Raw genomic sequence first — 26,251 nt, 5'->3', positions numbered from 1 at the left:
TCAGAATGGAGGTTTTATCTGTTAGAAGCGTTTGCCCATCAGCGCTGAGTAGAGGGCTTTGGGCTTGGTATGTAGGCCCGTATGCTGAATAAAGGATTATCTTCTTGTGTATACATATATATACACACACACTGAACAGAATGAAAATTGGAACCAAAAATGAAGTTGAAGTCTACTCAACTGTTGGTCATAAAGCGGAATTAAGTTTAGGAGAAAACATAACCTAATTAGGAGGTTATGAAAGGCACATTAGTATGTGCTGGAAAAGTAATTTTTATATATGAAAACTATTTTATGCTTTATGTTATCTGTATAATACACAGTCTTACACAAACAAACCAAGGATGTGCATGAAGTTCACACTAAAGCTCTGTACTATATTTATTGCTCTATGTGATCAGTGCTGCATTCAGGTTACATTTGACCTGCAGATGTAATGGAACCTCAGCAGAGTACAAGAGAGCAATCAAGAAAATAATGATCTTGGGGTGGCAAAGAGGTTTCTCTACATTGCTTTTCTGTGATGAAGAAATCACTGTCCCAGAGAAATCTTTGCAGGTGACAGGCTTGAAAAGGAAACACCTTCACAGCCGGAGCAAGGAGATCAGAAACCTTGCAAAATTCAGCTGCAGCCAATGTGGAGGAATCTGACTTAGTCTTGGTTTTAAATATGACTATACTCCTTTTAGCAGATGCACTAATTAATTTCTATAACCTGCAGCCTCCCCCAAAGTGCAGAAACTCCAGAAGTTAAATTTGTTGAAGCTGAACATCAGATCAAAAGCTTCAGGCCTCTTCCAGCACGATTTCATCAGCTCTGCCTCCTCAAGAAGTCAGGAAAAAAAAATACAGCTACATGAAAAGTAAATGAGCAGCTTTTTCTGACTCTGGAACCAGAAAATAATGACATGAAACCCAAATGCAGCACTATCACTTGTCTTTCCAAATGCCAGCATTAATTCTCTCTCTTGCAGCTCCCAGAGACTTGTCATCCTGATTATCCTCCCCATGCCCTTGGGGGCATTTTTGGAGCCAATTTACACCTCTAATATTTTTTTCTCTCCTGGAGAGAGAACTGATTTTGCCTGCACATTGTAATCCCTTCAGAAGAACTTTTCCCTTTCCCCCCTAGTTTTCCTCACTTGTTGTTATTACTTTTTCCCCTTAAGTTTAAAAATTAAAGCCTTTGCTCCGAAAGAAGGTGAAGGAAGAATGAAGAAGCTTCAAACCAAGGAGAAAAACCTTAAAATCCGAATTTCCATGAACAGTTCAACAAGTCTCCTCCTGCATTAATGCCGCCTCACGAAACGGCGACGGCCTCTGCAGGCAGCTGCCTAAAAACACCCACGGCTCCTCGGGAACACAGACATGCAATTGTTATATTTTTTTCTTTACCCCTAAAGCTTTCATTTTTCTCTCTTTACATTCATCCCCTCGGTGACTCCCGAGAGCCCTCTGCAAAGCCATAAACTGACTCTTGGAGGAGCTTTTGGACACCCCCGGGATTCTCCCCCACTCGAGCGCCTGGACACTGATAAATAAACATCAGCGCGCAGGGATACGGGCCCGCCCCCGCCGCGCTGCGCAAACGGCGCAAGGATACGCAAACGGCGTAAAGCGGAACCACGGGCGGCAATGGAGCGGCGCTACGCAAATTGCGTAAAGGGGCCGGCAATACCCGCGGCGCTACGCAAATTGCGTAAAGGGGCCGGCAATACCCGCGGCGCTACGCAAATCGCGTAAAGGGGCCGGCAATACCCGCGGCGCTACGCAAATCGCGTAAAGGGGCCGGCAATACCCGCGGCGCTACGCAAACGGCGTAAGGGAGGCATCAGTAACAGCAATGGAGGGAGTTACGTAAGTTGCGTAAGGCTACGCAAAAGGCGCAAGGGCCCTACCCTCAGCGCTACGCAAGTGGCGGAAGGGCCCCGGTGGCTTCCTAAGGGCTCGCGGACCTTTCCCAGTTCATCCCAGTCCTCTCCAAAGGGCTCCCAGTTTGCCCCAGTCCCTCCCTAAGGGCTCCTAGTTCCCTCCTAAGGGCTCCCAGTCCATCCCAGTCCCCTCCCTTCTTAAGAGCTCCCAGTTTATACTAGTTTCTCCAAGAGCCTAAGGGCTCCCAGTTTATCCCAGTACTTCCCAGTCCCTTCCTAAGGGCTCCAAGTCCATCCCAGTACGCCCCAGTCCGCTCCTAACGCCGCTGCCCTCAGCGCTACGCAAACGGCGTAAGGGGTTCTGCCGTTGCACTCAGCGCTACGCAAACGGCGTAAGGGGCTCTGCCGTTGCCCACAGCCCTACGCAAACGGCGTAAGGGGCTCTGCCGTTGCCCACAGCCCTACGCAAACGGCGTAAGGGGCTCTGCCGTTGCCCACAGCCCTACGCAAACGGCGTGAGGGGGCGCCGGTAACGGCAAAAGAGGGGCGCTACGTAAACTGCGTTAGGCTACGCAAATGGCGTAAGCGCCCTGCCCTCAGCGCTACGCAAATGGCGGAAGGGCCCCGGTTCCTTCCTCAGGGCTCCCAGTTTATCCCAGTACTTCCCAGTCCTTTCCTAAGGGCTCCCAGTTCATCCCAGCTGGAAGCATTCTCGCGCTTCCAGGATTTTCTCCCTCCACTTCCCAAATATAAAGGGACTTTCTGTGCTGACCACCGAGCCGGGAGCACTGACGGGCTCGGCGCAGGGGCCGTGTGGTATTTGGTTTCTCTGCAGTTCGTCTTTTTATAATGAAGGGGGAAGGGAAGGAAGGGAGCTGCTCCTACCAGCACGCCAATAATCTGCTGCAAAGGACTGGAGCTCTCAGAGCCAATTAGTCCTCCAGTGAACCATTTAGCGGCTGAAATAAATCCAGTCCCAGGCACAGAATCAGCAGGATTTGAGACAGAAAAGCCTGTGTGGGTACTCAGGGCATTGAGCTCCTGCGGATTTGTGCATAGATGCAACTTGGTACATTTTAATACTGACTGCTTTTGATACACAAACTGGCCACCGAAACTCCCTCGGGTCACAACGTGCAAAGGTGGGACAGCTTTATCCAGAACACATAGAGCACACAATTTCTCAAAGCTGGATCAGAATCTGTGCCAGCCTGTGGTGGAACCATGAAAGCCACCCACAGGAGCCGCATTTCCAATACAGATATCAGGTGGGGACAAGTCCCTGCCACAGGAATGGAAAATCCATGGTGGGGTGGGAAGGGCCAAGATGCTGCCCTGGCAGAGAAGGGTGGATGTGCCACTGCAACATCTCCCAGCAATGCTGCTGTGGGTGGAAAAACACCATTAAGCTGGGACAAAGTCTAGGAAAGCAATGGCAGAGTCTGTCTCCCTCTAAATGTGACGTCTCCTTCATCCAGACACAAAGCCATGCTTTGGACTTCCCTGCACCAGTCTTGGTTTTCCAGCTCCTTAACTGCATCAGAACAAGGCCAAAAAAATTACTTCTTTTTATATTCTTGTAGTGGGTTGACCCTGGCCAGATACCAGGTACCCACTAAAGCCGTTCTCTCACTCTCCCTCTGAAACTGGGCAGAGGAGAGAGAAAAAAAAAACCAGCTAAGAATTCATGAATAGAGATAAGAGCTGGGAGAGGTCAGTGACTGATCACCTTCACGGGCAAAACAGACTCAAAGTGTACTTACATTTATTACTAACAGGATAAGAGCCAAAGAGTGAGAAATAAAAGTCTTAAAAACACCTTCCCCCACCTTTCCTTCCATGTTCTCCCTCCTCCCCCCCAGTTGTTCTTTCTGCCACTGCTCAGGGAGACGAGTTGGAGTCCTTCCCCTGCTCTCGTGGGGTCCCTCCCACTGGAGACAGTCCTTGATGGACCTCTCCGGTGTGAGTCTATCATTTGGGCAGCAGCTCTTCCCAACCTGCTGTCCCGTGGGTCACTCCTCCATGGGGTCAGTCCCTCATGGATGAGCTGTACTGGTGTGGGTCCCCCACAGGGGCCACGAGTCCTGCCTGGGAAAAACGTGCTCCAGCCTGGGCTTCCCTCTCCGTGGGCTGCAGGTCCCTGCCAGGACCCTGCTCCATCCTGGGCCTACCACAGGGTCACAGCCTCCTTCCTGCAGCCACCTTCTCCAGCATAGGAGCCTCCATGGGCTGCAGGGGGGTCTCTGTACCCTGATGCTCCCCCATGGGCTGCAGGGCGGTCTCTACACCCTGATGGTCCCCCAGGGGCTGCAGGGGGAGTCTCTGTGCCCCGATGCTCCCCCAGGGGCTGCAGGGGGGTCTCTGTACCCCGATGCTCCCCCAGGGGCTGCAGGGGAGTCTCTGCACCCCCATGGTCCCCCACGGGCTGCAGGGGGGTCTCTGCACCCCCATGGTCCCCCATGAGCTGCAGGGGGGTCTCTGCACCCCGATACTCCCCCATGGGCTGCAGGGGGGTCTCCGTACCCTGATGCTCCCCAAGGGGCTGCAGGGGGGTCTCTGCACCCCGATGCTCCCCCATGGGCTGCAGGGGGGTCTCCGTACCCTGATGCTCCCCCAGGGGCTGCAGGGGGGTCTCCGCACCCCGATGCTCCCCCAGGGGCTGCAGGGGGGTCTCTGTACCCCGATGCTCCTCCAGGGGCTGCAGGGGGGTCTCCGTACCCCGATGCTCCCTCAGGGGCTACAGGGGGGTCTCTGTACCCCGATGCTCCCCCAGGGGCTGCAGGGGGGTCTCTGCACCCCCATGGTCCCCCATGAGCTGCAGGGGGGTCTCCGCACCCCGATGCTCCCCCAGGGGCTGCAGGGGCACAGCTGCCCCACCCTGCTCTGCCCCACGGGCTGCAGGGCCTCAGCTCCGGCGCCTGGAGCACCTCCTGCCCCTCCTTCTGCCCTGCCCTTGGGGTCTGCATTGCTCCATCCATGGTCTCACTCCATTCCTCCCTGGCTGGAATTCCTTCTTTTTCTTAAATATGTTATCCCAGAGGTGTTACTGTCACTCCTAACTGGCTTGGCCTTGGCCAGAGGCAGGAATTCTGTCCTGGAGCCGGCTGGCATTGGCTCCATGGGACAGGGGAAGCTTCTGGCAGCTTCTAACAGAAGCCACCCCTGTAGCCCCCCCGCTACCAAAACCCAGCCACAGAAACCCACTGCACCCAGTTACTTCCACTTCCCCCAGGATGGTTCCCGTTTCCATCAGGATGATCCCAGTCACTCCCAATTTATGCCAGTTGCCTCCAGCATGCACCCTGTCACTCCCAGTTACTCCCAGTTGCTTCCAGCATGATCCCAGTTGCTCCAAGGATGTTCCCAGTTGGCTTCCAGCATGGCCCCACTGGCTCCCAGTTCCCCCCTGCATAGTTCCAGGTTTGATCCTGCTCCCTTACAGTCACTCCCATTATGATTCCAGTATGGTGCTGGTCACTCCCACTATGATCCCAGTCACTCCCAATAGGATCCCAGTTGTCCCCAAGGTGGTCCCAGTTGCTCCCAGCCCCCCCCTCCCAGATGATTCCTTTCACTCTCAGGGACTCCCAGTTTGAGTCCAGTATGGCCCCAGTCACTCCCAGTCACTCCCTGGAGGATGCCATTTGCCTTTTGCATGGTCCCAGTCACTCCCAGTATGATCCCAGTAACTTCCAGACACGTCCAGTACGAAGCCAGTTTGATCCCACTCATCCCCAGTATGGCTGCAGTCCCTCTCACACACCCCCAGTATTATTGCAGTCACTCCCAGTGTGATCCCAGTATGACCCCAGTAGGGGCCCAGCTGCTCCCAGTATGATCCCCATTGCCCCAGTTCTGGTCCCACTGGATCCAGTCCAGGTCTCGGTGTATCCCGGTGTCCCCCCTGTCCCCCCACCCCGGTGTCACCCCCTTTTCTCTCCCCACAGAGCTCCTGAGCCGGCGGCGGCCGCAGCCCCTCCCCAAGGCCTCGGGCCCAGCCTGGACCCCCCTGTCCCTGTGAGGATTTTGGGGGGTCGTGTGTCCCCCCCTCCCCTGCTGTCACTCTGCCTCCGCCCGGCTGCTCCCAGTGATCCCAGTAAATCTTCCCAGTTCTCCCCAGTCCTGGTTATTGGAGGGCAATGGGCAGAGGCTTTGGGGGATCCCGAGGGGTGGAACCAAGTCTGGGGGGGCAAAACTGGCCCAAAGATGGATCGGGAATGGGGACCCCCCCCTGTGTTCCCCCTGTGTCAACACCCTCTGGGAGGGTCTTGGTGGGGCACCTGCCCCTTAAAAGGCACCCAGCTCACCTCAAAAGGTGCTGGGAACCCCCTAAACATCCCCACAGGCCCCGGAGAACCCCCCAAACATACTCAGAGCCCACCCAGGATCCCACCTAACCCCCTTTTTTTGGGGTGCTGGACCTGAAACTGAGTTGGAGGGAGCTGGGGATTGGGGGATGAAGTGGAAGATGTGAGAGGAGGGAAAAATGGGGGTTGGGACCCCCAGAGTAATTTGGGGGTGGGGTGGGGATTGAGAGGACCATGGAAAAATGGAAGGAACAAGGAGAAGGGTGGAAAAGGGGGGGTGGTCTGGTGGGTCTGACAGCCCCATGGGGGTCTTTGGGCACAGGGGGGTTGGCAAAAGGGGGTGGCCCCCCTGAGCTCCCAACTTCCTGTGGGGTGCTGGATCCAATCTCAGCCTTGGATTATGCCAACACTTTCAGTTTAGAGGAATTACAGAGGTGTAACTGAATCATTTTTTGTCCTCCAGGTTAAATGATGGCAAACCAGATCTATTGAGAGAAATTAATTTATTTAGGGTTCCAAATGATCAGACAAAAGATCTTCATCAGAATTATTTACTGCACAACAGAAACACTAAAACTACCAGGAGAACAGCATAAGATAGGACAGTGCTCTACATTAAAGCAATTGTTGAAGCAATTCGACCCAAGCTGGCACAAAACCTGTAATTCCTAATTACGGTTGGATGGAACTCCCCCAGACCAACATTCATGGAGAGAGATCTCTGCTCTCAACCTCCAGCAGTGACCTTGGGGGGTCCCCAGCCAAGGTAGGAATCTCCACACACCTCCCAAGAAGGGTTCTGTGAGAAGAAGCTGCCCCTGGGAAAGGGGACTGGCCCTTTGTGGTAAAAGGGATGGACTGACAGTCACTGCACTCCAGGGGTTGCCTCCCCATCAGGGGCTTCATTTGGGGTGGAAGCAGCGGCCGAAGCTCTTCCCGCAGTTGGGGAACTCACAGGGCTTCTATTACCCCAGTGGGTCCGTTGGTGTTTGGTCAAATTACCGCTCTGGGTGAAGCTCTTCCCACACTCCCCACACTTGTAGGGCCTCTCCCTGGTGTGGATGCGCCGGTGGGTGACGAGGTTGGAGTTCAGTTTGAAGCCTTTCCCGCAGTCGGTGCAGCGGAAGGGCCTCTCATCCGTGTGCGTCCGCTCATGCAGGAGGAGAGCTGAGCTGGTCTGAAACCTCTTCCCACATTCCAAGCACTTGTAGGGCCGTTCCCCGGTGTGGATGAGCTGGTGGGTGCGGAGGTTGGAGCTGCTCCTGAAGCTCTTCCCACATTCCCCACAATTGTAGGGCCGTTCCCCAGTGTGGATGCGACGGTGTTGGATCAGGTGGGAGTTCCTGTTGAAGCTCTTGAGACACTCCCCACACGTGTAGGGCCGTTCCCCAGTGTGGAAGTGCTGGTGTCTGAGCAGGTCTGTGCTCTTCCTGAACCTCTTCCCACATTCCAAGCACCTGAAGGGCTTCTCCCTGCTGGGAGGCTGCTCAGGGACCACCAGCTCAGAGCTCCCCCTCAAGCTCCGGCCGCCTTCCCAGCATAGGCTGGCTCTTTCCTCCTCAGAGCACCCTGGGCTGGCTTTGGAGCCCCTCCTGCGGGGGGATCTCCGGCCCTTTTCCTCCCCGCTGCCTTCCTGCGCCGGGGAGCCCTTCAAAACGGCCTCTCCCACCAGGCTCTCACGGGGGGATTTGTCCTCCGCGCTCTCCCTCCTCAGCTCGGGGCCTGGGGCAGGAAGCAAGAAGGACAGGCAGGGGATTTGCCTCCGGCCCACAGGGAAGGCCAAGGACATCCCCCCAACTCCGGCCCCGGCAGGACGGCGGCGCCAGCGGGGTTGTCCTGCAGCCGGGGCCATGCTGGGCTGACAGAGCCAGCACAACACCCGCCCAAAGGGACACTGACTTCCTCCTCACCTGCCTGGGGGGCCCAAGGCATCTTCCTCTTCCTCGCAGCCTCCTCCTCCATCCGACCAAGCTTTGGGAAGGACAAATCCTGATGAGGTGGAAAACAAGGGCTGAGCGTGTTGGCTTGGGGGTTCCTCCTGCCCAAGTCCATCTCTAGAACTCACTGGGCATCCTGGGTCCATAAAAACCTCCAAAACACCAAGACTCAGCCCAGAAAACCCCAAATCATCGAGATTCAGGCAAAAGCCTATAAGAAAGAGTGAGAAGACTCCTGCCCCCCCAAACTGAAAAAAGTTGAGATTCACCTAAAAAATACTCTAAAATATGAAGATGAGCCCAGAAAAATTCTCCTAAGATTTCCCCTTCTCTGGCTTCCCCTCTTTAGGGTTCAGAGAGTCTCCCCTGTCTGGGATGCTGGGGGTTCTACCTAGAGATGCTGGGAGTGTTGGGGGTCCCAAGGCTCCCTTCTCTGATTCTCGCCTTCGGGATGCTGCATTCCCAGAAATTCCCCCTCTCCAGGTTCTCCACTTTGTTGTCCTAGGGGATCCCAGGGGTCCCCACTGTCCAGGCTTCCCCTTCTCCGTGCCCCCCCTCACCAGGCTTTCAGGGGCCCTCTGAGAGGGCACTGGGAGGGACTGGGGGGGAACTGGGGCACACTGGGGGGCACTGGGGAGTTACTGGGGGATACCAGGACACATGGGGGGACACTGGCAGGTTACTGGGCCATACTGGGGGTTACTGGGTGCTCACTGCAGGATCACTGGGCCATACTGGGGGGCAGTGGAAGGTCACTGGGATACACTGGGTGGTCACTGAGGGGGTTACTGGGCCATACTGAGGGTAACTGGGAGGTCACTGGGATATACTGGGGGCACTGGGATCCCCTTACCCGGATGTGGTACATCTCCCCCTCTGGATTTTGGGGGGCATCCCTAGAACCCCTCCCCTGGGGGCTGGGGGACCCCTTGAACTCCATTGCTGGGCTTTAGGGGACCCTGTAAAATCCTTTCAAAACCTCTGAAATCCCCCTTCGACCCATCAAAACCTTCTCCAGGTCCCTTCAAATCCCCTCAGAGATCTCATCCCTCCCCAGCACCCCCCAAACCTACTCAGTGACCCACAAAACCCACCTGGGACCCCTCAAGCCCATTCAGGGACCCCCAATCCCCCCCACGGGCCCTCCAAACCGTCTGGGACACCTTAAACCCCCCAGAGACCCCAAAACTGCCTCAAAGGTCCCCGCAAAGCCTCCCAGGAACCCCAAACCTCCCCAGAGAGCCCCAAAGCCCACCTGGGACACCCCAAATCTTCTCAGAAAACAAAACTCCCATCAGAGCCGCCCAAAACTCTTCAGGGACCTTCAGCCTCCCCCCCGAGTCCTTTCAGGGACCCCTCAAAACGTCCCCGGGAACCCCCGAACCCCCCCGCTAAACCCCCCCGAGGCCTCCAGCCTTTCCACCCACAGCCGCGCTCCCCGCAGCCCCCGAGGGGATCCCCAGACCCCGCTCTCGCCGCCCCCCCGCCAACTCACCCAGCGAAGTGCAGCGGCCGCAGGCGAGTCCTCCTCACTCCCGACCACGAGGCCAAAATGGCGCTCGCTCCGCGCGCCCTCCGCCTTTACAGACCCGCCCCGCAGCCAATCAGCGCGCGGCCACGGCCCCTGCCCGCCCCCCGCCTGCGCGGGGCATTGTGGGAGTTGTAGTCCTTGCGGCGGGGAGGATCGGGCGTTTTGGTTTTTTGTTTTTCTGTCTTTTATTTTCTCTTTTTTCTTTCTTTCTTTTCTTTCTTCTTTCTTTTTTTCCTCTTTTTATTCTCTTTTTTCTCTCTCTTTTTTCTTTTTTTCTCTTTTTTATTTGTTCTTTCTTTTTTTTCTCATTTTTATCCTGTTTTTTTTTCCTTTTTTTCTCTTTTTTTTTCTCCTTTTTCTCTCTTTTCTCCCTTTTTTTAAATTTTCTTTTTTCTTATTTTTCCCTTTTCCTTTTTTTTTTACATCGTTTTCTATCAGTTGTTTTATTCAAGGACAATTTAAACACATATCAAAACAATCTCCAGGTACATATCCTGCCACAACAGATAATCTGCCATTGTTCCAGGTTCCTGAGAATTTCCCAGATCACAAACACTGAGACACCAAGGGTGGAAACCAAGCAACTTTATCCTGTCCCTCGCCACAGCCTTCAGTCCACACCCAGCCCTGGATTTCTGCAAAGCCGCTGGGCAGGAGCAGGAGATGGAGCTGATGCTCGGCAGGAGGGGCAACAACAACAAACCCGTGTCTTTGGAACAGGGGAAGGAATTTAGTGCTTGAGGGGTTACATTCCACAGGCTCCCCTGGGGATCAGCTCATGCTTGGACAGTGAGAACAGCAAGAACATTCCTAATAAAAATGCCCGAGGGAAGGGAGCGGAGGGGGAGCAGGGGCAGGAAAAGGAAGCAGAGCGATGGAAGATGGGCTGGGGCGGTCGGGGCTGGGGGAAGGCAGGCTGGACAATGCCTTGTTTGGTCCAGCAGCTGGACCAGCTCCAGGGCAGATGTTGGGGCAGCCTCTGCCACAGGGACATGGACAAACAGACCCTACAAAAGCTCTCAGAGGGGTTGGGGGCTCTGGGCGGGGCTGCGCTCTCGCCTCAAGCCAGGATATCCCAGGGCAGTGGAACAGCAATTCCTGTCAGCTCCCAGCAAAGATTATTGGGGTTTGCACTGGGGAAATATTGACGCTCCAGCTTCTTCTTCTCTTTTTAGAACTTTGAGCTTGCAGTCGGGTAGAAGGGCTGGTGGGGGAGTGGGAAGAGACCCACTGAGGGACACATCTCATCCCTCAGTTAGATGGAGCTAAACCCCTGATCTTGCTTAGGAGGAGCTACTGATGCTCAATTTTCTTCTTTCCCTTCTCCTTTAGTGGGATATTACATTTCCCTGCAGTATTGGTGATAGAATGGTATGTCAGCTGGAATAGTTTAGTTCTTACAGAAAGCATAAATGCATTTTAACGAAGGTATTTTTACATAGGTGAGGCCTCCAAAAAAACCTTCAAACCCCCAAAGGTAATATAAGTGCAGAATACAGTGAACTTTAGGGTTTTCTTTTTAATTTTTGGGTAGAAAAGCCATCCCAGTTAGGGACAGCAATTTATTGCATTGCTGAAAAAAAACCAACCAACCAACAAAAAAAGAAATCTGAATTTGTTCTCCTTCAGATTTGTTTTTGATCATAAGAATACTTCTAGTGAAAAGGGCTAATTTACTCTTTCTAGAGGAATATTTTAAGTGTGATTATCACAATATCACAGCTGCTGAAAAGGTCTAAAATAGGACATTGACCTTGAACGTGTTCCTGCGTTTAGGATGTGCTGCTTAACATTCAAGAAACAATAAAACTGCAACTCATTTATTAAGGTATCATCTCAAAATGTTAACTCTTGCTCTGTAAAGACATGCCACAAGGATTGTAGAAAGCTTGCAGTATCCCAGGAAGTACATGTGGTATTTTATCAATGTAAATATGGATAAGATTTTCAAGATTTCTGCGGGTAATACTCCAAAACTAAAGTAAGTTTTCCCTTTGCTACTGCACTAGTTTATGATTTAATTGTTACTGACATTCCACCAGTCATATTATTAGCTTCACCAAATGAAAGGGAAATAATCCTGTATTAATTAAAGAGAGCAACTGATTTCCCTCAGTCATCTTATCCTTGGCTGTCTGAGACAGGAATGCACTTCAGCTTCCCTACAGAAACTTCCACTAAAAAAGAGCTTGAGGTGATAGTGAGAGATCCATATTGAAGGGTGTGCCTGAATTATCTTTGGGGAGGAGATCTTTTTTGGTGGGTGACAGGCAATGTGCCTGTGGCTCCCTTTTTCTGTCTGGGTTTTTTTCCCTTTCTTTTTGTCAGAGGCTTTGGAAAAGGTGTTTTGTCAAGAGAATAATATTCATTTATAGCCATGTGAACGGTTTCTATCCTATACCAGTGAACACAGTCACCTAAATACCCATACCCATGCCCTTGAAAATAAAACAAGGAGAAAATATGGAGTATTTGTTTGAGACCAGATAAACTGAATGTAGTTCAGTAACATAGAAAGGCAATTGCTGTTATTGCACAGAGACATTTCTTTGTATGCTGGAACTGAGGGTAGGAGCAAAAGCTAAAAGCCTTGCTCTGTGTATTTGTGAACACACTGTGGGTAAGTTCAAAGGAGCATTCAGAGATTGTGTTGTGTGAGCCTTTTTCCCTAAGATCAAAACAAGGAGTAATTATTGCTAAATCCAGCAGATGGCTTTTTCTCTTTATTCCCAATCACTGATTAAAGAAACATAACTCAGAAGTGATCTCACTCTGTGCTCCAGTGACATTAACATCAGAACAATATTGTCACTGTCTACTGGTCTCTTGTGCTCCTCACTGGAAGGCACTTGGTGCACCCCTGGATATCCTGCTAATGAGGTAAAAAACTAACCCTTCTAAAGTTCCAGATTTTCCTCACCTGTTTGGACACAGTTGGACAAACTGGACCAAGTTAGTACTTGAAAGCCATCTGCTGGATTTAGCATTAATTACTCCTTGTTTTGATCGTAGAGGAAAAAAGCTCACACAACACAATCTCTGTGGACCCAACAGAGAAAACATCCCCAGGGTCTTGTTAGAGCACAAACCTGCAAACAGGGATGACAGGTCAGAGAATCACAGAATCATCAAGGTTGGAAGAGACCTTCCAGACCTTCTAGTCCAACTGTCAACCCAGCACCACCAGAATCACCCCTAAACCCCATCCCAAAGCGCTACATCCAGATGCCACCTGAATGCTTCCAGAGACTCCACCACCTCCCTGGGCTACTTGTTCCAATGCCTGAGCACTCTCTCAGGGGAAAAAGGGTTTTTGAATGTCTAATATGAACCTTGCCTGATGCAATTTAAGGCCCTTTCCTCTCTTCCTGTCACTAAAGGCTTTGCAGAAGAGACCAACCCCCACCCCACTAAAACCTCCTTTCAGGTCACTGTAGAGAGCAATGAGGTCCCCCCTGAGCCTCCCCTTCTCCAGACTCAACCAGCCCAGTTCCCTCAGCCGTCCCTCAGCAGACATGTTTTCCAGAGCCTTCCCCAGCTCCGTTCCCTTCTCTGGACACGCTCCAGCCCCTCAAGGGCCTTTTGGCACTGAGGGCCCAGAACTGGACACAGCACTCCAGGTGGGGCCTCCCCAGTGCCCAGCACAGAGGGGCAATCAGTTCTCTGCTCCTGTTGGCCACACTCTTCTCCACAAAGGCCACGATGCCCTTGGCCTTCTTGCCCCCCTGGGCACACTCTGCCTCATATCCAGCTGCTGTCAAGCAGCACCCCCAAGTCCCTTCCTGCTGAGCAGCTCTCCAGCCCCTCTGCCCCCAGCCTGGAACGTTCCAGGGGGTTGTTGGGACCCAAGGGCAGGCCCTGACACTTGACCTTATTGATCCAGCCTGTCCAGATCCCTCTGCAGAGCCTTCCTGCCCTCCAGCACATCCACACTCACACCCAGATCAGTCAGTCTCCCAAACAGGACAAAGTCTGACCACCAGCAGTCCAGGGTGTCAGTTCTGCTGCCCCCTCCTTCCTCCACCCAGAATGGAAAACTCCATCATTTTGGGGTCTCTGTGCCCGTCGGCTCCGACCACCACATCCCCCACCAGTCACAGAATCATGGAATGGTTTGGGTGGGAAGGGACCTTAAAGAGCATCTCAGTCCAACCCCCTGCCATGGGCAGGGACACCTTCCACTAGACTCAGAGCTCACAGCCCCATCCAACCTGGCCGTGAACACTTCCAGGGGTGGGGCAGCCAGAACTTCTCTGAGCAACCTGTGCCAGGATCTCACTACCATCCCAGTCCAGAAATTCTTCCTAATATCCCATCTAACCCTTCCCTTTCTCAGTGTGAAGCCATTCCCCTTGTCCTGTCACTCCAGACCCTTGTCCAAAGTCTCTCTCCATCTTTCTGATTGGCTCCCTTCAGGCACTGCAAGGCCACAATTAGGTCACCCCAAAGCCTTCTCTTCTCCAGCCTCAACAATGCCAATTCTCTCAGCCTTTCCTCGCAGCAGAGCTGCTCCATCCCTCTGATCCCTTTGCTGCTCCCCTCTGGACTCACTCCAGCAGGTCCATGTCCTTCCTGTGCTGGAGCCCAGAGCTGGAGGCAGCTCTGCAGGGGTGACAACATTACAGCCTTGTGTGTTCCAGCAAGGACACTGTGGAACCTCCTGGAGTAAAGGGGCCATTGTGACACTGTAGGGCCTTCTGGAGCCAAAGGAACCCTGGGACACTGTGGAACCTCATGGAACCAAGGGTTCATTGTGCCATGAAGGGTCTCATGGAACCAAGGGAGCCCTGAGACATTTCGGACCCTCATAGAATCAAGGGGCCATTGTGACACTGAGGAACCTCGGGGACTCAGAGGCCACTGTGACACTGCAGGGACTCATGGAACCCATGGAACCCTGAGACTTTTCAGAACCTCATGGAATCAAGGGGCCACTGTGACACTGCAGAGCATCATGGAGACAAAGGGACCCTGGGACACTGTGGACCTCAAGAAATCAAGGGCCTATATTGGCACTGTGGAACCTCATGGAATCAAGGGACCATTGTGACACTGCAGGGTCCCATGAAACCAAAGGATTCCTGGGACACTGTGGAATCTCATAGAACCAAGGGGCCACTGTGATATGTGGGGCCTCCTAGAACCAAAGGAGTCCTGAGACATTTTGCAAACCCAGGGAATCAAGGGTCCATTATCACACTGCAGAGCCTTACGAAGCCAAATGGACCCTGTGACTCTGTGGAACCTCATGGAATCCAGTGGCCATTCCCACACTGTAAAACCTCATGGATACTCTCAGGTTCCCATTATTGAAAAAGACACCTCTGCCCAAATTCAGCTGCAAAGGAGACCATGTGCCAAAGTCAGCAGTCAAGGTTTGATTTAACGGTAAATAGGAGGGAGAGACAGAGAAAGAAATGGAAAGAGAGAGAAGAAGGGGGTGGTGGGAAGCCAGTGAGAGAGAGACAGAGATGAAGTAAATGTATCACACCATGGAGATCCCTGAGGCTCCCACCGGTCCTTCTTCACCCTGCTCTGCTCGGTGGAGGGTCCCCAAGTTGTGCTTCTGGGCTATCACTTTTATACAGCCCAAACCCTGGGTATTCAGGGGGGTAGATGCTGTTCGCACAGCTTGGGCTGGCACGTCTACAAGGACTTGCTTCCTTTTCCACACCTTGCCACGGTGGGAGTTTTGCCCACTGTGCTTCCAGTCTGCAGGTGGGAATCTTTGTCTGGATGGGTTCCCCAGACCTGCCTTACCAGCCCTGGCTTCCTGTTGGGGCTGTCTGCTCTTTCCCACACTCTGCACAGTACAATTCTGTCCTGGGGGCTACTTCCAAAGCTTCACCTCCCTTTAGGCCTTGGAATTAAAGGCCTTCCTGTTTGCCACCAGTGCTTATGTGTTGTGGTGCCTTATGGAATTTTCCTGCTTTGACAGTGTTTTGAGACAGTTCATTGTGCCCTTCAAGTCCTTCCATGTGCACACACACACACCCCACTCTCAACAGTGTCTGGCCCTCCAAAGAACACCAGCCCTGATGATTTGTAGCTCCCACTCCAGTGGTTGGCACTTGGAGCTCCCTCCGTACCCAGAGCTCAGAGCTCCCTTGTGCCAGAAAGTTTAAAGAGATTGTGCCTCATTCTGCCAAGACAACCCTGGGAAAAAGGTGTCCCTCTGTGTTTCCTTGGATAAGGGCACTCTACTGTCATCTTCCAAAACCTTGGAGAGGTCCTAGAGATCTCCCAGGAAGGAATTTGGGGCCTCAAGCACATGACCCATATATAGAGGTTGAGGACTCAGGGGTCAGGGGTGTGAAGATTGAGGACAGTAGAGGAGTATCCTGAGAGGTCTGGAAGGGGGGTGTCAGAGTTGGTGGAGCTTTTCTTCCTGTCAGAAAACAACCTAAGAAAGAACTAGTGCCACCAAGGGCACCTGGGGTGGCCTAGACTGGTGACGACAAGTCAGAACTTTCCCTCTGAGGTCAGTGTTGTGGTACAATATGTCACAAAGAAGGAGTCTGGATGAGCCCAAGGCTTTGTGTGTGCAGGAAGAGCCAGGGAGGACGCAGAGATGTCAGTGCAGGAAGGTGCCAGCCAGGTGGAGCAGCCGGGGGGATGACGACAGCCTGCAGGGAAAGGGGCAGGGCATGGACACCGTAGGACAGCCTGGGCTGGAGAGGAGACAGGGATGGGGAGAAGCTGAAAGGCCCTGACACAGCCACCTTCTGCAGGCCTTTGGCCAGGGCTGCTGTCTGTGCCCCTGATGCCAGGAGGAGACGAGTGGCCCTTGCAGCCCTGGGGCCTCGTGGCCTCCTTGTCCCTGCTCAGCAGCCTGGCAGGTGCCACCCCATGGTCCTGCCCTTGGCATTGCACATCCCACATCCCAGTGCCCCAGGAAGAGCCCTGAGGAATGAGGCAGGGACAGGATCTGCCTTCCCAGGGGCTGGGTGTCAGGGTTTGGTCCTCTGGATTAAGGAAACAAGTCAAAGTTTATGCAGCATCAGAGCCACCTTTCCCTTGCTTGTCCATCCTTGTCATCACTGTCTGCAGATTTCTGCTCTAACTGGAACCTGGGGACATGTTCTCAGTTGTGTCCCTCAGTGGGACTCATTAGCACTACAAGAAACTTCAGTGTTTCAATCTCACTTTGACTTGTTGAAAAGTTGTTTGAACTTCCTCTCAGGGACTGAGTCTCATGTAAACAACACCAAACCCCCCCGAGGGTCATGAAATGCCTGGGGCTGTTGCTGTGCTGCTGAGCTGGGCAGGGCTCCTGGCACACAGGGAGCTCCTGGCAAGCAAGAAGAGCTTCAAAGAGACAACTCTGCTGGTGAGCAGCTCCTCTGCACAGCCCACCAGGGCTGAGGGCACTGCCTGCAGCACCCAGGGCAGGGGAGTGAGACAGAGAGAAGTTAAAGACTGTCAGACGTAGAATGATGCTGAGACTTCACTGGGGGAGAATTTTTAACAGATCTTGGCACAGGAAGTCTGGTCATGCAGGGCAATGGGACTGCAGCTTCTGGAGGCATCTGGGAAAGCTGGCACTGCCCACCAACTACAGATTCTCTAAGTGCAACTCTGAGAGCATCTGGAGTGAGGAGGAGGAGGAGATGCTCAGAGCTTCAGCTCCCTCTCAGAATATTTCCAAGATAAAGATTTTTATAAGGTTAAAGAAATTTCCTGAGATTGTGTTTCCAGTTTCCTACTCTTGAGGAATGGGAGGAATAAATCATAAAGAAAGTATTAATTTTGACAGGTCCCTGAGACATCTGAACTGTGAGTGCTCAGTAGGTCTATCTGAGCTTCCTAATGTGCTTTCAGCCACTGCTCTGCCTGTGGGCAGCACCAGCATCACCTCTGCTAGACCCATCAGGACTAGTCTGAGATGTCCTTTTTGCACCTGCAATAGGAATATGACCCCTACCAGTGCAGTCTGTGCTGCTGTGGAAGGAGCTGAGTCTGCTTAAATCAAATGCCATCATAAGGACACTTGGCTGTCTCCCTGAGGTTTCCTTCCAAGCTGTGAATTTCCCTCCAGGTTGGAAACCTGTCCCTAAACATCTCCTTGTCATGTGAAACACCTGTACAGAAGCACAGTGATGCTAAAACAGAGAAAATGCTGTTCAGTAGGGACCCAGCACTGGAGCTGAAGGAAGATCTCCTAGGAAATCAAAAGGCTGTCTGTGTGTGACATGGGGAGTGTCTGTAGAATACAGCTTTGTCTTTGTTTAGATACCTCCATGCTAACTGGCCTCTTACTGTCTTCTTCTCCTGTGTTGGACAAAACACCCAGAGGCAGCAAATGTCCAACAGCAGCTCCATGTCCCAGTTCCTCCTCCTGGCATTCGCAGACAGGCGGGAGCTGCAGCTCCTGCACTTCTGGCTCTTCCTGGCCATCTCCCTGGCTGCCCTCCTGGCCAACGGCCTCATCCTCAGCGCCGTAGCCTGTGACCACCACCTGCACACCCCCATGGGCTTCTTCCTGCTCAACCTCTCCCTCACAGACCTGGGCTCCATCTGCACCACTGTCCCCAAAGCCATGCACAATTCCTTCTGGGGCACCACAACCATCTCCTACATGGGATGTGCTGCACAGGCCTTTTTCTTTGCCTTCTTCATCACAGCAGAGTATTTCCTCCTCACCACCATGTGCTACGACCGCTACGTTGCCATCTGCAAACCCCTGCACTACGGGACCCTCCTGGGCAGCAGAGCTTGTGCCCACATGGCAGCAGCTGCCTGGGCCACTGGGTTTCTCAATGCTCTACTGCACACAGCCAGTACATTTTCCCTGCCCCTGTGCCAGGGCAATGCCCTGGGCCATTTCTTCTGTGAAATCCCTGCCATCCTCAAACTCTCCTGCTCACACTCAGGCTACCTCAGGGAAATTGGGCTCATTGGGGTTACTGTCTGTTTAGGATTCTCTTGTTTTGTTTTCATTATTTTCTCCTATGTGCAGATCTTCAGGGCTGTGCTGAGGATCCCCTCTCAGCAGGGACAGCACAAAACCTTTTCCACGTGCCTCCCTCACCTGGCCGTGGTCTCCCTCTTTGTCAGCACTGTCACGTTTTCCTACTTGAAGCCCCCCTCCATCTCCTCCCCATCCCTGGATCTGGCACTATCAGTTCTGTACTCAGTGGTGCCTCCAGCACTGAACCCCCTCATCTACAGCCTCAGGAACCAGGAGCTCAAGGATGCCCTGAGAAAAATGATGACTGGATGCTTTTCAGGAGCAATAAAGTGCCTGTTTTCTGGTGTGTAACATTCAGAACGGGACTCCTTCATGGCCCAGCCTTTCTGCTCAGGTTTTTTGTGGAGGTCATTCGGTTGTTTTTGCAATAATTTTCTGTACAATGAAATATTATTATGCACCTGCCTTCTATTTTCCTGTCTACCCACTGAATTTGACCCAGAGATGTAAAAATGATGAATTGTGCTCTCTGACTATTTAAACAAAATAAAGGACCCTGCAGTGCCTTCTTTGTCCAAGATCCTTCTTCTCAGATGTTCCTAAAGGACAGCACACTGCAGGACAGGGTGTGTTTGCAAATGGGAAGGGGACAAGAATCCCAGCCCAGCAGCACTGCCAGGGAGCAGCAGTGCTTGGTCTTTCCAGAGCTGCTCTCTTGCCACTTCCACACTGTCCTCCTGAGCCCCTTTCTCGCTGTAAGGCCTGAGTGCTCTCTGAGCACAGTCCTTGGGGGTGGAAGCCCTTGGAGCACAGGCAGGGACAGGCCCTGAGAACTTGTGAAGCAGAGCTGGGCTCCCTTACAGCATCTCCAGGGTGCTGTGGCATCTTCTGGGGCCACTGCATGTACTGGGTCACTCCTTCTGTCACCTTGCTCCAGGGCTGCAACTCTCCTGCAGTGTCCCCATGACACTCCTGCTCTCTGCTTTCCAGGTTTCATTTTCAGATCCAGTCTTCCCCTCCTGTTCGCAGGGACATCCTGGGAGTGCTTCAGAGCTGCCATCCTGGGGCAGCTCCTGCCCAGCGTGGGCAGGCACAAGGTCTCTCCAGCTGCTCCTCTCCCCTCCCCATTGCCACTGTTTTCTGCAGCCTCCTCATCCTTGCCCAGCACAGCCCTCCTGGTAGTTGGACACAACCCTTGTTCTACCCCCTCCTCAGGCACCTGCCCAACCCCCTCAGCTCCAGCCTGAGGGCCAGAAACCTTCAAGGCAGGGAGGCACCGGGGAAAATGCTGAGGAAACCTTTCAGCTGCACTCAAATCCAATTGGAGGGGTTTGCCTCCTGGGAGAAATCCCTTCTCATTCTCCAGAACCACCAAGACAACCTGTGTTGTGTCCTGGGCACTCCTCTGGAAGTGTGGGATATGGAAAAGGGTTTGGTGTCAGGGCTATTGAGAAGGCTGGGCAGTGTCACTGGGAGACCTCTCCCAAACCCTTGGAAAGGCCAGAGCCATCCCAGAGCTTCCTGGGGCCTTGGCAAAGGCAGACATGGAAACAGTTTGCAAACAGGGCAGCAAGGATGGTTGGGAGACTTCCAGAATGGTCAGGCTCAGCAGGGAAGGGGATAGGGCAAGTCCTCCTGCAGCCATTCCCAGGTGTTGGAAGGACAAGGCAGGGATTGCAGAACCCCTGTGGGAGGGAATAGAAGAGGATGTTGTGTGCCCAGACTTTATCAAGGCCCTTGACATGGTCTCTTATGCTCTCCTTATGGCCAGACTGGTGAGAGCTGGACTGAAGAAGTGGAAGATGTGGTGGGTGGGAAGTTGCTGAATGAAGAGGGTCAAATAAAATCCATGGTACAAATTCCTCTTGGCAGCAACTTCCTGGTGAAATCCCTCAGTGACCAGCCCTTGAACACCACTATAGAACATCTTTCTTATCTCTCTGTACAATGGGACAAAAAGTATTTCCAGTTCTTTGTGGATGATGCCAAATTTCAGGGAGCTCTTGAGCAAACCCTGGTTTAAAGACATATATTGGGGCGGGAACTCCAATGAAATGAATTCATTCCTCTTTTATTCCACACCACTATAGGGAGACAAAATACAAGGAGGTATAAGTGAAAACAATAAGAGTTTACTGACAAGAAATATAACAGCAAAACCAGCAATACCAACAGAACTATTCAAAGCAACAGCAGAGAGAGAAATTGCCTCCTCTCTCCCCCCATGCCCCAACTCCCTTTTGTTGGGAGATGAAACAGGGATCAACACGTGCCTCCCTTCTCCCTTTTCCCCTTGAATGAACAAAGAACGAAAAACCAAACCACAGGAAAGAGGGGGCAAAGCAAAATCTGGAAAACTCTCTGGTCTGAGATCAGTTGTGCTGCCCAAGAACACGCTGACTCCAGAGGTGTCCAAGCAGGGCAGAGCCGGCGACTCCGGTCCGTGCGGCGGCGGGGGGGAGGCAGCGGCTCTGCTTGATTCCGTGGAGTTCTGGGGAGGCACAGTGGCCCCTTGGTTCCACGAGGTTCTGAGATATCTCAGGGTTCCTTTTGTTCCAAAGAGACCCCACATGTCACAATGGTCCCTTGGTTCCATGAGATTCCACAGTGTCCCTGCATTCCTTTGGTTCCATGAGGCCCTGCAGTGTCACAGGGCCACTTGATTCCGTGACGTTACAAAGAATCAGAATGGCCCCTTGATTTAAGGCCAACTGCACATGGGGCTGCCTTGGGGGGACTGTGGGCACCCAGACAAGGGAGTTGTCACCCCCCTGGACTCAGCCCTGGGGTCATCATATCTGGACTGGTCTGTCTGTCTGTGAGGTTCCCCATTCTGGAGGAATGAGGAAGAACTGGAGAGGGTCTAGAGGAGATCTAACAGGATGGAGCTTTTCTCCATATTGGAAATAGAATGAAATCTCCACAAAGAGTAGCATTGAAGGTTCAAGCTGAGGGTGAGAAAAAAGAAATGTCACTCAGCGGGGACCCTTGTGCTGCAAGAGGTCACCCAGAGGGAGTCAGGATCAGCCCATGGCTTTGTGTTCCAGGGAACAGCCAGAGCTGGTGCAGAGCCATCAGGGAGGGTCTAGAAATGCTGCTGGGAGGGGGTGGGAAAGCAGGAGGGGTGTGTGCAGCCTGCAAGGCCAGAGCAGCAGCAGGGCCAGGGCAGGACAGCCTGCAGGAGAGATGGCCAAGGGCTCTGGCAGGGCTGCAAGGCCCAAAGGCACCCAGGCCTTTGTCCCCTTGCCTCTGGCAGCTGCCTCTGCCACTCAGGCCACCAAAACCAACTTTGTTCTGCCTCGCCCCTCCCTCAGGAGCCTGGCAGGGGTTGCCCAGTTTTGGGCCTTTGTTGTTCCTCCCCCTGCCATCCCAGTGCCCCCCAAACAGCCCTGAGCCAGCCGGGAGGGACAGGATCTGCTGGGCCAGGGCCTGGGGCTCAGGCCTTGGCCTTTGTACTCCACAAAACCAAGGCAGGCTTTGCTCAGCATTGCAGGGGCCTGCCCAGAGCCTTTGTCTGCCTGCACTCCTGGCCTCCAAGGAGCTGCTCCAAGGAGTCCCTGGGGAGGCTTTGGCAGTGCCTGCCCTCAGTGGGGCCCAGCAATGCTTCAAGGCACTTGCACTTTGGCTTCTGACTTCTTCAGCAGCTGCTTCAATCTTCTCTCAGTACCTCAGGATCATGGGCTGGGCTGCAAACACACTGTGGGGCTCATTAAAATGCAGAAATCCCTCAGGATCTCTTTGTCTTCCTTTAATTGTCTTCAAGGCAATTTCAAAACAAGTCTTCGAAGTTTGTACTTTTTTTTTTTTAATTTAAGGATGGACATTTTTTAGTTCAGAGAAGAGGTGATAGAAGTGTTCTCCAAGTGATCTTGATGCTGAGTGTCTCCTCAGGAGATCCACACTGACCCTGGATGATCAACCTTGCTCCTCACCCCCCAACCTCACCAGTTCTGACATGGTCCATCTTGGACTGACAGCTGATGCAGCTCCAAACACACTGTGCGACCCATTAAAACACTGAAAAACAAATTATTTTTCTTTCTTTGATTGTCTTCAAGACGTCAACAACAAATTGGAGTTGTTTTGTATTTTAGCTAAGGAGGAAGATTTTAAAGTGGAAGTCACCAAAAATATATATATTTTTATGAAAGGGAATGATTTGCACAGAGCCTTGGGATGCAAGAGGGTCAGGGTGCAAAGGATTTAGACACAAAGATAAGGGGGCAAAAGAGTTTTGAAGCACTTAATCATTGACCAATTTAGCAGTTTTCAAGTGATTCAATAGCATTTGCCACAATTTTAACAGTGACTGAATTAGAGATTCACAATAACAACATTTACACCACAGTCAATTCACAGCCACACCCAGGCAGAGATGTGTGGACACATCAATAGCTGGCTGTGGAAAGGTCCCTCTCCCAAATTCTCCTGGTTGTCAGGGAAACACTCCCCCAAATCCCTTTGTGTTTCCCACCAGACAAGGGTCACAGCTGGAGGAGTGTTTGTTGAGGGGGATCAGGATTGTCCTGGGCATCAGCGAGGGTCTTTGGAGTGTTGCAAACTGGAGGGTTCCCGAGCTGGGAGAGGCTGCCAGAGGTGTCCCACTGAGAGGGAGGTGCTGGGGAGCTGCCAGGGCCTCCCTCAGTCCTGCTGGGTGTGGGCTCCCAAGGGGACTGGCTTTAGTTATCTGCTGAATTTCCATCCTGGGGTCAGGAATGACTGGAGTTTCCACAGTATTTGGGAATTGTATCCAAACTGTTCCATTTGGGTTGTGATTCAGGCAGGGAATGTTCCAAGGCTTTCATGGGATGACTGATTATCCTGTGTTCCCCAACTGTTCCACTCCAGATTGTTCCTACCTTTATGGTCCTGGAGCAGCTGGTCCAGTCCAGGGACACTTTCCCACAACCCCTGGTAGTCCAGGGGCTCTTCATTGCTCAGTTGGTTTGGTCAAGGCTTGTCAGGAGCTCCTGAGATCATACCTATAAGAAGGATGGGCACAGACTTAGTTGTAATAAGACATGTGATAATGGTTTTCAACTAAAAAAGAGCAGATTTGAACTAGATAGAAGGAAGAATATTTTTACACTGAGGGTGGTGAAACACTGGCACAGGTCACCCAGAGAGGTCATAGAAGCCCCACCCTTGGAAACATTCAAGGCCAGGTTAGAAAGGGCTCTGAGCAACCTGATCTAGTTGAACGTGAACCTGTTCACTCTGGGGGGGGGGTTGGACTAGATGACCTATAAAGGTCCCATCTGATTCAAACTATTTCAGATTCTATAGTTCTTTCCTACAGAGCCAAGGCTGACAAGGATCATCCAGGTTTCAGACCCAGCTGAGCATCCCCTTTGATGGCCCATCTGGCAGCTCTGCTAAAAAGCTGCTGCAAAGAACCTCCAGACCTAAAGGAGCTTTGTACTGGGCTGAGCTGTGGCTCTCAGGGCTGGGGGGTTGGCTTTTGGTTGCCAGGTGTCCACCAAGGCTCTCTCTCACTCCTTCTTCTCCACTCCCCTTGGTGCCTTCAGGGTTGTTTCTCCCCCATTTCTCTCACTCCTCTCTGGGTTCCAGCACCCTGAATTTTATCTTTTTTCCGAAGGGTTATCACAGAGGTGCCTCTGGAATTGCTTTTTGGCTCAGCTTTGGGCACTGGCTGGTCCATTTTGGAGCCACCTGAAACTGGCTCTCTCTGACACAGAGTCAGCTCCTGATCTCCTCTTCCCTAAGGGAAACCTGCAGCCCCCTCCCTGCTACCAAACCTGATCCACAGGGTCAGTCAAGTGCCCAGGAACAGAGGAGGTCATTGAGCCCATTATTCCTCAGGCTGGTTAAACAAGACTTTGTCCTCTTGCTGTCCCTGACTGCAGGTTCTTTCTGTCAGAGCAGAGCTGTGCTGGACCTCAGCCGTGCTTTGCTCCAGAGCCTGCTGGGGTGGGGGCAGATGGCAATGGAAGAGTTGGGTTGGACTGGATGATCCTTGTGGGTCCCTTCCAGCTCAGCATATTCTCTCATTCTGTGTTTGTTTGGGTTTGGTTTGGTTGGGTTTGGTCTTTTTCCCTCCTTTTGATTTTCCTTTCCTCTGACCCATGAGTGTTTTCTTCATTGTCTTGGGCCTTGCTGGGCACCTGATGGCAAGACAAGTTTATCCAACTCACTCATCTTGACCACATTTTTTGTCCAAGTCACCATTAACTAGACGAGGTTTCTCACAGACTCGCTGCAACTTGGCATTTTCCACAAAGGAGTGGAAAGTGCATTTCATCCCATCACCCAGAGACATAATAAAGGTGTTCCATAGGAATGGTCAAGGGCTGGTCCCTGATGGATGTCACCTGGGAATTGCTGCCAAGAGGAATTTGTGCCATGACTTTTGACCCTCATCAGTCATTCAACTTCCCACTCACCACATGTTTCACTTGTCCAGTCCAGCTGTCACCAGTCTGGCCATAAGGAGACCACAGGAGACCATGTCAAGGGCCTTGATAAAGTCTGGGCACACAACATTCCATTCCTTTCCCTCCCACAGGGTTCTGCAATCCCTGCCTTGTCCTTCCCATGCCTGGCATTGGCTGCAGGAGGACTTGCCATATCCCCTTCCCTGCAGAGCCTGAGCAGTCTGGAACTCTGCCAACCCTCCTTGCTGCCCTGTTTGCAAACTGTTTCCATGTCTGTATTTACCAAGACCCCAGGAAGCTCTGGGCTGGCTCTGGCCTTTGCAAGTGTTTGGGAGAGGTCTCCCAGTGACACTGCCCAGCCTTCTCACTATCCCTGACACCAAAACCTTTTCAATATCCCACAGTTCCAGTTTAGTGTAGAGGACACAACACATATTCTCATGGTTCTTCAGGAGAAAATTAGAAGTGATTTCATTATAGAGGTCAACTGGTGGGGCAGCCCAGTCTGGTCTGGCCCCACAGCAGTGCCCAGCCCAGGGTGCTGCAGAGCTCTGGGCACTCCCCCCACAGCCCCAACCCCTCTGAAGGGCACAGCAGCTCCTGGGGCACAGAGAGGAGTCTCAGCATCCCCATCAGCTCAGGGGCTGGACACTCAGCATGGCAGCAGGAAATGGGGGTCAGGGAAACTGCAGGAGCCCTGGTGTCACCTGCAGGAGATGCCCAGCACAGCCTGACTGTGCCCCTCAGTGCCAGCCCCTCTGCCCAGCACAGAGTCCTGGCCCAGGGACAGAGCAGCCTGTCCCCAGGGGGGCTGCAGAAAGAGGTGTCTCTGTGTCAGGGATTCCTCTCTGCAGGCCCAGAAATGCTGCCTTGCTCTTCTCCAGGGACATCCCTTTGCCCAGGTCAGTGTGTCCAGGCTGCCTTGGCCAGTTGCAGATCCCAGCCTGGGATCCCTGCAGGGCCCTGAGCTGGAGGTGCTGATCTGCACAGGGAGGGGCTGTGGCACCCTGGGCTGAGCCTGCACTGGCCATGCTGGTCAGGGTGGGGAGCAGACCCAGCAGGATGGGGATCACTCCTCTCCACCCTCTGCCATAGTCCTGGAAGGCTCAGTAGGCAAGAACAAGGCTGGGCAGGACCATGGGCTGTTTCCAATGGCACAAAGGGCAGGGCAGGGCTCCACTCCATGCAGCCTGTGGGCTGGAGAGTTCTTCAGGACACCCTCCTGGAAAGCCCACCCCTGGCTCTGGTACAGCCCTCCCTGAACTGGGGAGGCACAAGGGGAGTTCACTGTGGGTCAGA

General features: G+C 52.8%; 1 pseudogene; it reads left to right on the top strand.

The window, feature by feature from the left end:
• LOC127474809 (uncharacterized) overlaps positions 1-26,251 on the top strand; it is a 1,721,191-nt pseudogene that overhangs the window by 1,412,575 nt on the left and 282,365 nt on the right.

Source organism: Manacus candei, unplaced genomic scaffold, assembly GCF_025592945.1.
Source record: "Manacus candei isolate 608988 ecotype Guabito, Panama unplaced genomic scaffold, ASM2559294v1 h1tg000045l, whole genome shotgun sequence".
NCBI lineage: Eukaryota > Metazoa > Chordata > Aves > Passeriformes > Pipridae > Manacus > Manacus candei.
The sequence above is the reverse complement of the archived record's forward strand: the minus strand, read 5'-3'. Positions and strand labels throughout refer to the sequence as shown.